An 11,143-nucleotide genomic window follows, 5' to 3' on the forward strand; every position below is an offset into this window, starting at 1 on the left:
CGGATGGAATGTGGGCACTCTGAGCATCCAATGGTAAGATACCGCATTCCATGTACACTGTCAAATTCCACTTTCTTTGTAACGGTTTCGGTGGAGCACTGCAGCAACCCTCGGGGTCAAGAAGAGGCTCCTCATGCCAGCCCTCCGCGGATTCCTGGGTTGGCTCCCACAGTTGATATGCAACTTCCCGTCATTGACATGCTGCGCCCTGTTCAAGATAGCTTCTCCCCAGATCCTGGGGCAGGCCCAAGTGAACCTGTGCTGCGCAACGTTCCCACCGAACCGGACATCCACCAGCCTCCCAGATGCAAAATGGAGGACGACCCGCACACCACAGATGATGAATAGTTCGCCCAGCATTTCGCTACAGGTTTCTAAGCATGGAATTTTTTCACTGTCTGCTCTCACCGCTATCTTATATGTGTTTGTTCTATGTCATTATGCAATTCTATCCTTCTTTGTTACAGTGTCGGCTATCTATAGCTGTGTCAGACTCCATGTGTTTCAGTCTCGGCCAAATATGTATGTCGGTCTCATGAATGTCGATTTGGTTCAAGTGTCAGTCTTTTGTAATTCTGGAGATGATTATTCCTGAGCTTACTGTCAGTCCTACGACAGGAATCACAGGGCTCCGGCTCTGTTGTAATACTGCTGATGTAATTTTTGCTTTTTTGTAATATAATAGCTTAGTCTTATTCAGAGAAAAAAAAAAAAAAAAAAAAGTGGGATGAATTAAAAAATAAAAAGTGAGATTTAAATGAGCATTTAATCTCAGCCTTACATCTCAATCTATTTCAGCCATTGGATTTAGGGATCACCCAAAAGTCACTTGGGGTTAGATTAAAGGAGGAAAAGGTCATTAATTTTTTCATGAGCAGATTGAGAGAAGGAGAGCAAGAGAGCAAGGGAGATTTCTGGACAGTGAGTTGCGGAGTTTCAGCAGCGGAGTTTCAGCAGAGCGGAGTTTCAGCAGAGCAGAGTTTCAGCAGTGGAGTTTCAGCAGCGGAGTTTCAGCAGGGCGGAGTTTCAGCAAGGCTGAGTTTCAGCAAGGCTGAGTTAAGTTGTAAAAGTTTGCTTGCTGATTTTTGTTGAATATTTCTCTTACTGTAAAAAGGCATTTTCCAGAAATAAAGAAGAGCTCTCAAACTGGTTTTCCCCAAGAGTTGTAGGGGGTTTTTCCAGGGTCACATTGACCAAAAATCTCAGTGTTTAAATCTGTTTTAATGGTTGTTTATTACCGCTGATTTTTATTTCTGCAATTTCCAGCATTCTGTAAAATTTCCAGAATTTGTGTTTTCAGCAAATTTATTTTTTCCAGCTTGTTAAATTTATGGTTACGGGAAAGGGCATTTAACTATATGGGAGAAATAAGGAGAAACTGAAAACCGAGGTGGGAAATGAAAAATTTCTACATCCTGGTCAAATATGTTTTACAAACCATCATGCTCTACTTGTACTCAGCTATGGCAGCCCAAAAAGTGATTTCAAAAAAAGTCAAAAACCTTCAAAGGAACTTCTTATGGATAGGTCCAGAGGTAAAACGGAATGGGCTCTGGTGGCATGGGAAAAAATTTGCAAGCCCAAAAAAGATGGTGGCCTTGGTCTTAGAGACATAGACCTCCTGGGGAGGGCCCTGGGAGCCAAAAACTTATGGAGATGGATTTCAAACCTCAACTCCCCTTGGGGAATCCTATGGAAAGAAAAGTATACCCCCTCCCTCTCGCAAGAGAAAATTATCAGGCTAAATGGAAATATCAAAGGTTCAGTCATCTAGAACCAAGCGTGGGAGAACAGGGATATCATTCAAAATCATAGTTTTTAGGAAATAGGCAACAAAAATAAGGCTCTTTTCTGGGAGGACACCTGGAAACAAAGGCCAGAAATTAATCAATATCATTATCACCAAATCAAGGCTGATATGAAAAACAGAGGGAAGATCAAAGTCAGCTAGTACTGGAAAACGAGTGACGAAAAGGACAGATGGAGAATTTGGATGGAACAAGAGGATTGGACTCCCCATATGAATCCCAAAGCCTGGTCATACGTCTCATCAGAACTACAAAAAAAGAAAAATCCTCCTTAACTCTGTCGAGGATCAACTCAGATGGGGGGAAAACTTAGCAGGACATTTCAATTTAAAAGAAGCCTATAGATACATAGCCAAGCAAGATCAACTTCAACCAAAACTGAAGTGGAACTCAATCTGGGACAGGAAGCACTGGCCGAAAATATCTATCTTTCTATGGTTAGTCATGCATAGAAAGATTTTAATGTGGGACAATCTAAGAAGAAAAGGCTTTATTGGCCCATCGAGATGCCCTCTCTGCTAGCAAGAAGAAGAAACCCCCAATCATCTGTTAAATGTATGCCCATTCGCGTCCAATTTATGGGATTGGATTTCACTCATCTTCAACGGCTTTGATCGGGACCCCTCCTCTATTCAAAGTACCATCTGAACTGGAGATCTGTATTCCCCTCACGTCCTCTAGTTAACCGTGCATGGAATTTAATTCCTGGTCTAATCTGCTGGGCTCTGTGGAAGGAGCGCAACGCAAGAATATTTCGTGGCATCTCCACCCAGGAGGAAATCATAATCTCGAAGATCAAAAGTATGATCTAGGAAATAGTGGCCTCTCTACCCACTCAGACAGTCAAATCCCCTCCCACCATATTCGAAGATAGAATTCTCTCAATGTTGGATCTCCTTCAGATCAAGGTCCACGAAGTCACCCCCCTCTCCAGCCTTGAAAAAAAAAAACACCTGGAGGCCAATAGAGAAGGGTAATTTCAAGCTCAACTATGATGGCACAGCGAAGGGGAATCCAAGCCTAGCAGGTTTTGGAGGAATCTTCAGAAACTCTAAAGGAGAAATAATCTGCATATATGAGGGAAATATAGGTTCAGCCACAAACAATGCCTCAGAACTTCATGCCCTGGAAAACGGGATCACCACAACGAAAAACCTAAAGCTCAGTCCTTTGATTGTAGAAGGAGATTCCACGTTGGCCACTCAGATTGGCAAAAAACTTTAGCAGGGCATCGAAGTGGAAAAAAATTCGGAAAACTAGCGCCTAAACAAAATAATGCAGCAGATCAAGCAGAGAATTGACCGCATGGTAGGCCTCCACTTTCAAGAAATCAAAAGGAAGGGAAATAAACTTGCGGACAGACTGGAAAATGAGGGTACGGGTGGTACCCTACGCCTAAAGTCCCAAGCACGGTAGGAATTGGAGGAAGGTGAACTCTGTCAGCAATGCACATCAACCAATGATGAAGATAACCACTCTACCGAACAATAATTGTTCGCGTACCCTTCATCATTTCAAGGTCGATTCTCTGTTCGCGCATGCGCACAGACTCATCCTTGGCTTCACTGATTCTAGCGCTTGCGATGCCACTTCCCCTCTCCCTTGTGTGACCGCCGCCTCCCAGTCACATCCTCTCTTCTCAGAGATTCCTCCACCACCGTGCATCATAACTTCGCATGCTTCCCCTTCCCACCCCTTCTCCTTGCTCCCAGCCTCCCACCATCACTCGACTTCTATATATTTTCCCCTCCCCCTTCTCCCCCTCATTCTTCTCTCTGCCTTTATCCCTCTCCGTTGGTCCTTCTCACTTTGGTTCCCCTCGCTCCCTAGCCCTATTGCTTCTCTCATGGCCCCGAAGAATTTCTCCACCCCTGGTTCCAGTCAGGGAGGTGCACGCAGTCATGTAGCCTCCCGCTGGCAGTCCCTGGGTTCACCCCCCACCACTCACGCGGAGACCTCTGCAAGGTGCACAGCTTTGTGCTACGCAGCGGCGGTAAATCTTGAAACTCAGCAGTGCATTGCCGAATTAGAAGCCCAAGCAAATGATCTCCGTAGAGAGGTCACTACTGAGGAAGTCGACATCGACTTTGCCTAGATTTCGGACCCTGCCTTCACCCGAGCGCGCGAAAAGCTCTACGCATGAACTATCGAAACATGGTGGCAAATGAAAACCATCATGGGGTTAAAAATGCAGGAGCAGGAGGAGCACACCAAGGCACTAGAAACAAAGATTGACCGGTTGACTGAGAAGTTTGTGATGTATGTCAAAGCCATCCAACATTGTAGATTCATTACTCGGGATGCACTACAATACACAGTTATTAAGAAGTCGATGGCGAAGGTCCATTCAACTGCTGAAGGATCCCCAAGCATCAAGAAAGAGGCTGTTGGGGCCTCCACAAGTCGACAGAACACCACCACGCAGCAGGAGGGAAGCTCTTAGGAGACTCCCATTCGTCTAAACTAGGATCTAGTAACCATCAACCAAGAGTGACTTCATCAAATTCATTTTTTTTTTCTTCCCCTGCAAAGGGTTGTCTGTCGTGGAGAAAAATGACTCTTGCCTTGTCAGCCTTGCTATGGTTTTCTTCTCTTCTCTCGGCTTCTATACTCTCAGTTTTGAGAATGTTGAAAAGAGGGTTCCTCTCAGTTTCCACCTCTGGATTCAAAGCCCACTTTTGTCATGGCTGCACTGTAAAAAAAGACAAATCCATGGCCATTTCAAGGATTTTGGTTGGGTCTTGTGTCGAGCTCTCTCTCCCACACAACCCAAATTATGTAATCTGTTAGTTTCCTTAGTAATGTATTTTATCTTATTCACAAAAAAAAAAACATAGAACATATCGCAAATTTTATGTTGAGGAGTCACAAAGTAAGGCTCTATCTTAACAAATAGAAGTTAGGAAGTTGAAACCTCTAGGATAATGGACCTTTTGGAGATCATCGAGCAAGTTAGTGGTTGTGATTTTAAACTAAACCTACCTCTTTATATGAGAATGTCTTTAGTGATCTATGTGGAGAATACAAAATTTTTTGAACCATCTTTGTTGTATGGGGAAGAGGAAGAATAGGGCCTACTTATAGTTGAAGATTTCACACTAAATGCACTTAAAGAATTAGAGAAGTATAGTATTATGGAATAAAGTACATGCAACTAGAATAGGACAAGAACTTTGGAAAATTGGCCCGAAGAAACACAATGTGAGGAAAGTTAAGTGGTATGATAGAAGCCAAATTGCAAACATGTTTTCTAACATAGTAAGAATTTGAAATTCCTCTTAAGGTTTCCTCATGTTTCTTTAGAATCTTTTGGGAACTATCAATCTCTCATTAGGAAGGTGTGATATGAATGGATCACTAAATAATAAAAAATTTGGCTAAGTGTCTCCTTTTGTGTTTAAAAACACTTGGATTTTCCTTAGAACCAATTTTTAGGAGCCTTGGTGCCTTAGAAAAACTTGTGCAAGTCTTCAAAAATGGCTAAGGAAAAAGCTACACTATGTTATAAACTACACAGAAATATGGAGAAAGGAGGGGAGTTTGATGTTGCAGACACTACAAAAACAAAATATTAAGGAAAAAGGTACACAAAACAAAGGATATGCAAACATGGGCATGCAAAGCATTTGCACTCAAAAGCAGTGATGAATTTGACTGGAGGTGTTACCTTTGCACTCGGCATTCCTCGTTAGTTAGAAGGCATAAGACACACTCCACATAACTCCAAGAATGGGGAGGAAAGGGAAGGAAAACAAATTTCCACCCCTTATGCTCTGCATTATGCAATACGAGAAAACGACTTGTAAGGGAAAGGCATGTAGAGTATGAGACATGCTTACCTTCATATCCATACTTCCACATAATAGAAGCAACAAGTGATCTAAGACAAAGTAGGTCAATGTCTAGCCAACATATGATGTGGCCAATTAGGTTGTTAACATGTGGACCCTTTGACCAATCACAAGATGCCTTTGTAGTCCAAGAAAGGCCCAATGCTTTCCCAAATAGTGCAAAACACAAAGCACAACATAATTGGTGGGATACTATGACTAAAGTTGGGTGCACGGTTCTAGAAATAGTTGGGAAGAGCGTTGGCCTTCCACATACACTGAAGCTCAATGCATGGTTCTAGAAACAATTGGGAAGGTTATTGGCCTTCCACATACACAAGAAAGCAAGAATAAAAGGACAAATTTGCAATGGAAGGGGGGTTATCCTAGGAAGCCTTTTGAGGGTTGGATTGGAGATTTTGCTAGTACACATGGTACATGTGAAATAGAAGATCATCCATAAGTGTGGTTGACAATAGGTTTGAACTTTTTGTAGAGGTTGAAGAGATCAACTTAGACAAGGTATAATTCTTCCATGAATCTCCTGAAGATGGGTTGTGATACTTAGCCCGAAAAGTCAATTAAAAAAATTTCAAGCAAGACTCCAAACTCTCTTCAAGGTCCAATTCACTGGTTTGTAAAAGAAATCTCATTATAATGATTGTTGCATTCGCACTGCACATTGTAGTTCTTGTGTTTATAACCATAGAGCCTTGTAATGATAAAACCACCATAATAATTGGAGCAAGATAGTCATTTCAATGCTAGGGTTTTCCGAGTTCAAGTTTCTTTGGGGTATCTCTTGTGTTAAGTGAGTATATGTGATTGTACTACACAATTATGTTAACATAGACTTGCTAAAGAAACCATAATCATTATTTGTGTGAAACAAGTTATTATAGCTTTTTATTTGCAGTTTACATTATTTTGCATTAAGATCTATGTTAGTAAATTATTTGGCCATAGGATTTTGAATATAGATAATTGATGACCTTCCCCCTTGCTTTGAGATATACACCATCCAATCCAAGGATAATGTTTTAGAGAAATTCAAAGAATTTAAATCATTAGTGGAAAATCAAGGACAAAAATAAGTGAGGACAATATTTTAACATAGATTTCAAAATATTTGTCATTTTTCAAGCCATTTCTTGGCAAAGGACCGTACCTGACACTCCAAAATGGAATGGAGTAGTTGAACAAAGGAATAGAGATATTATAAAGATAGATTAGTGCATTTTTCACTACCATTAGGGGAATTTTGAGGTCTAAAATGGGCCTCCTGAGGAAAATAATAAAATAATAGCTAAAGTAATAAAATAAGACTCATGAATTAAAAACAAAACAAAACTATTTTTTTATTGTATTCTCTACTTATCTCCTTATATGTTCGCTCAAATTTCAAGAGTAGACACCCATTGGATGTGAAATTAAATTCCATGTCCAATGAGAAGCCACTTTTCGTACTTCTGAGTAGATCCACATTGAAAAAAATTGGAAATACATGAAAAAAACATGTTCAACACAACCACTTTTTTCATGTACTTCCAAATTTTTTCGATGTGGATCTACTCATAAGTATGTAACGTGGGTACTCATTGGATGTGGAATTTAATTCCGCATCCAACAAGTGTCTACTCTTGAAATTTGAGTGAACCTACAAGGTGATAAGTAAAAAATACAATTAAAAAAAAAAAAATCTTCTTTTCCCTCCAAAATATTTTCTCTTGGGGATGACATCATCACCTTGAATCCTACTCGTTCTTTTAAAGTTAATTTTGTTAGTACATTTTTTGTTTTGAGGCCCATTTTTTACCTCAAAATTCTCTTAATGAAGCAAATGGGGCTTAAATTCTATGGAGAAGTGGTTGTCTATGAAACCCACATCATCAATCAAACACCTACTTGTGTTTTTCAATCTAGGACTCGATATGAGAAATTGTATCAAAACAAACCATCAATTTCACATTTCATCATTCTTGGACAAGTGCATGGCTCGATGGTCATAGTGAAACATGAAAGAAATCAAAACCTAAAATCGTTTCTACATTATGGTGGGCTATAATGAAGTTCACAAGGCATATCATCTTTATGATGCTTCCACTGACAAGTTGATTGATGATGGAGATGTTATCTTTTATGAAGTTCCTTCTCATGATCCACCAATATCTTTCCCACATCTCCTTGCAAATTATTCTCAACATGTTTCAATGTATCTTTCTTCTTCACATTTTTGTGTCGGTCTTCTTCATGCTACAAGTGTTTTCTCAAACACTCTTACTATAGTGATGAGGTGGAAAAATGATGATGATGAGAAGGACCTTATTCATGAGTTGTCTAATTTCAATCCTGTAGAAAACTCCTCTTAAAATGAATGCTTCTTCTAGCACTTCTATAGTACTGAATGACGATGCAAAAGACTTCTTCATTGATTAGTTTGATCCACCTCCTCTTTCTTTAGCTAGGTCATGGCCTATGCACAAGTGGGCCTTATCTACACTTGTAGCCATTGTTGAATTTCTTGCACTAAAAGGCCAATAGGAGCATCCTTAGAAGCCCCATGCATGATAGGCCTTTCTCCCCAAGGTTGAGGACAAACATGTTGAACTAAAGCTTAATCCACCATTCGCACTTCACTACAATGTCAACACTCACTGTCAATGTCGCCAAAGATTCTGCTAGACATTAGAGGGAGAGATATGGTGTTCAAGGTTGGTGATATTTATTGTCTTCTCTTTGTGACGCATGTTCAACATTAATAGGGTGTGTGTGTAATGCATTCTCTCCATGCCCCCCATTCAAATTACAAGGGATGTTAAAAACATGAGTGTCATCTTCACCTCTGGCCATGATCGAACTTACATTTTATCATTATTATATTTGTAGGCTAAGGTATCAAACATGTCCACCGGGTTCAAAGGGCACATCCACATGTCAAAGGCATGAATGGAACACATTGTTCCCTCACATTCGATATATTGTGATGTACATCTATAGTGATCAATACATGCCTAATGCATGGTCATTTCATGTCCCAACAAGTTAGACTTTGTGCCTAAAAGTGGATTCTAATGCTTAAAAATCCTAGAAATGTGCTTTCTCTCTTCCTCTCTTCATTAATGCATTGTTATTTACCCATAAAGAGCTTGTAAGTAAGGACAAAACAATCTCTTGGCAAGATTTACATTAGATTGGAGCAGGTTAAGTTTCCAATTTTTTCATGGAGTATATCATTCACCAACAACATTATTCTTCGTTCTTACTGAAGAAATCATGGCCCAATCATGAATAGTTGTCACTAAAGGTCAAAGGGAAGGAAACAATGTCTGTTGGTGTTGCTCCCCTTCTCTAACTTCATCCACAATTGTTAGTGCTCCATTTATTGGAAATGTCTCTTCACGTGACATTGCAACAACAAGAAAGCTCACTCAAGATTAAAAAAAATGTGTGAAAATATGTAACTAGAAGACTAGGGTACAAAGAAATGGTTGGGAGACAACATTGTTTATGGACATGTAATTTTTGCCACACTTAATTCAAGAGCTCCTACCACTGAGTTAAGGGCCATTTATTGGGCCCCCTAGGTAACATAGTCGGAGCATGTGAAGAAGTGTCTCTAAGCCAATGAAGTTGAAGCATCTACCTCTTTATGTCTATTTTGTAATTGTAATATTTATAATAGTCATGTTCCAAGGATCTATTTACCATGAGACAAACACTCGTATCTATCTTGTGTCCTAGTCATGTGACTTAGTTTGTAGGTTTTGTTACGACTAATCTTGTACATGTAGACTCAAAACCCTACTAGGGAAAGTGCCCTACCTTTAAGTTGGATTATTATACACCCACTCTCACTAGTATTTTTCATTCATGTGATTCTTTCATTCTTGAAACCGGGTTTCTTGAAACTAGGTTTCCTAATGGCATCTATCAAGTGTTTCACTCTCTCTTATGCTTGGACTTGTTCTATCTAGTGCACTTGTTCTTAAGGTGTTGTCTCTCTCTAGGGTTGCACTCCTATGTGAAATATCTTCAAGTGTTACATTATCTCATTATTGATTATTTTTATCTTTATTGCAGATTAGGGTATGTGTTGAATCTATTTGATTCTATTATTATCTCTTGTGAATCTCAATACCAACAAAAACTACACACTACTTTCACCAACCAATCATTATTACTTTTAACTGGAGTATGCAATTCTTCTTGATCTATTCATGTGAATTTAATTGTTTATTTGGTTACATTGGTGTGTTTCACGAATAAAAAATGGTGTTCTCTTGATGGAATGTTGACCATGTCCAATAAGACAACCCATGACACTAGATTGCCAAACTTAATTAACACTTCATTGTCATGATATAAACTATAATTGACTTCAGTATAATCTGACTTTAATAAATATTTCTACTGAAACTATTAACTAACAAACTCTCTCAACTCGTGATGTTCCTACTTCTAAAGCTTCAGTGTCTAGTATGCCCAATTACCTCAATATTTAGCAAACTTTTCATCATCCTAGATTCAACATTTATAACTTTCAACATAAATGGACCCAATAATATCATAATGTCATAGACTCCAAATTTTTTATATTCACATTTTAAAATTTCCATAACAATTTTAAATTGACTTAGCTTCAAGTTATTACGAATGTATAAACTTGTAAACACAATCCTGATTTTTTATTGCAAGCCTTTTATAAACCACACACTTGCACACCTATACAAAATTTACAGACTTCAACTTCGGAAAATTTAAGGTTGTATGAGTCAATCCACTCATCATTTTCTACTTCATTACTACTAGACAAACAAACACATTATGCCAAGGTTTAAATTTTTTTATCCAGGCAACTTGAATCGGTGCATTTCTACAATAATCTCTATTTAGATAAATATGAAGTCCCTAGTACAACATATATACCACACATAATATGAATTACAACATAGATGGCAATTATAAAGTGCCAACACACATAACTCCCTAGTTCCCTATGAAAAAAAATGGGCTAGAGAACACTCTCATAGATCATTCGTGACATCAGAATTGAAGAATTTTTTTACACTTGGGATGAGTGTTCCAAATAAGGGGTAACACCAAAGGGCAATTTTTTTTGGCACCATTTTAATATGATCATAACATGGCTTTTTCATTTTTTGGATTTCATTTTCATTTTTTATATCAAATTTCAATGTGGATTTTTAAATTCATAATTAATTTAAAAACTTTATATGAATTTTGGTGGCATTATATATTTCACCTCCACTTTCAACATGTGAAATATATCATCCCTAAAAGAAGCATGTCTAAAACATGTCATATAAGTCATATTTTAAGATACATGTTAAAACAATTACATATTATTATGATTTGTAATGAAATATCAAGGCTAGGAAGTAAAGTGCATTTGACAATTTAGATTAATGCAATGTTTCATATCTATTTATTTAATGTATCTAAATAAATAAATAAGAGTTGAAGTCTGAAATGTTTAAAAAAAAC

The sequence above is a fragment of the Pinus tabuliformis genome, chromosome 9, assembly GCF_031772625.1.
Source record: "Pinus tabuliformis cultivar Carrire ecotype Pingquan chromosome 9, CPIR1, whole genome shotgun sequence".
Taxonomy (NCBI): domain Eukaryota; kingdom Viridiplantae; phylum Streptophyta; class Pinopsida; order Pinales; family Pinaceae; genus Pinus; species Pinus tabuliformis.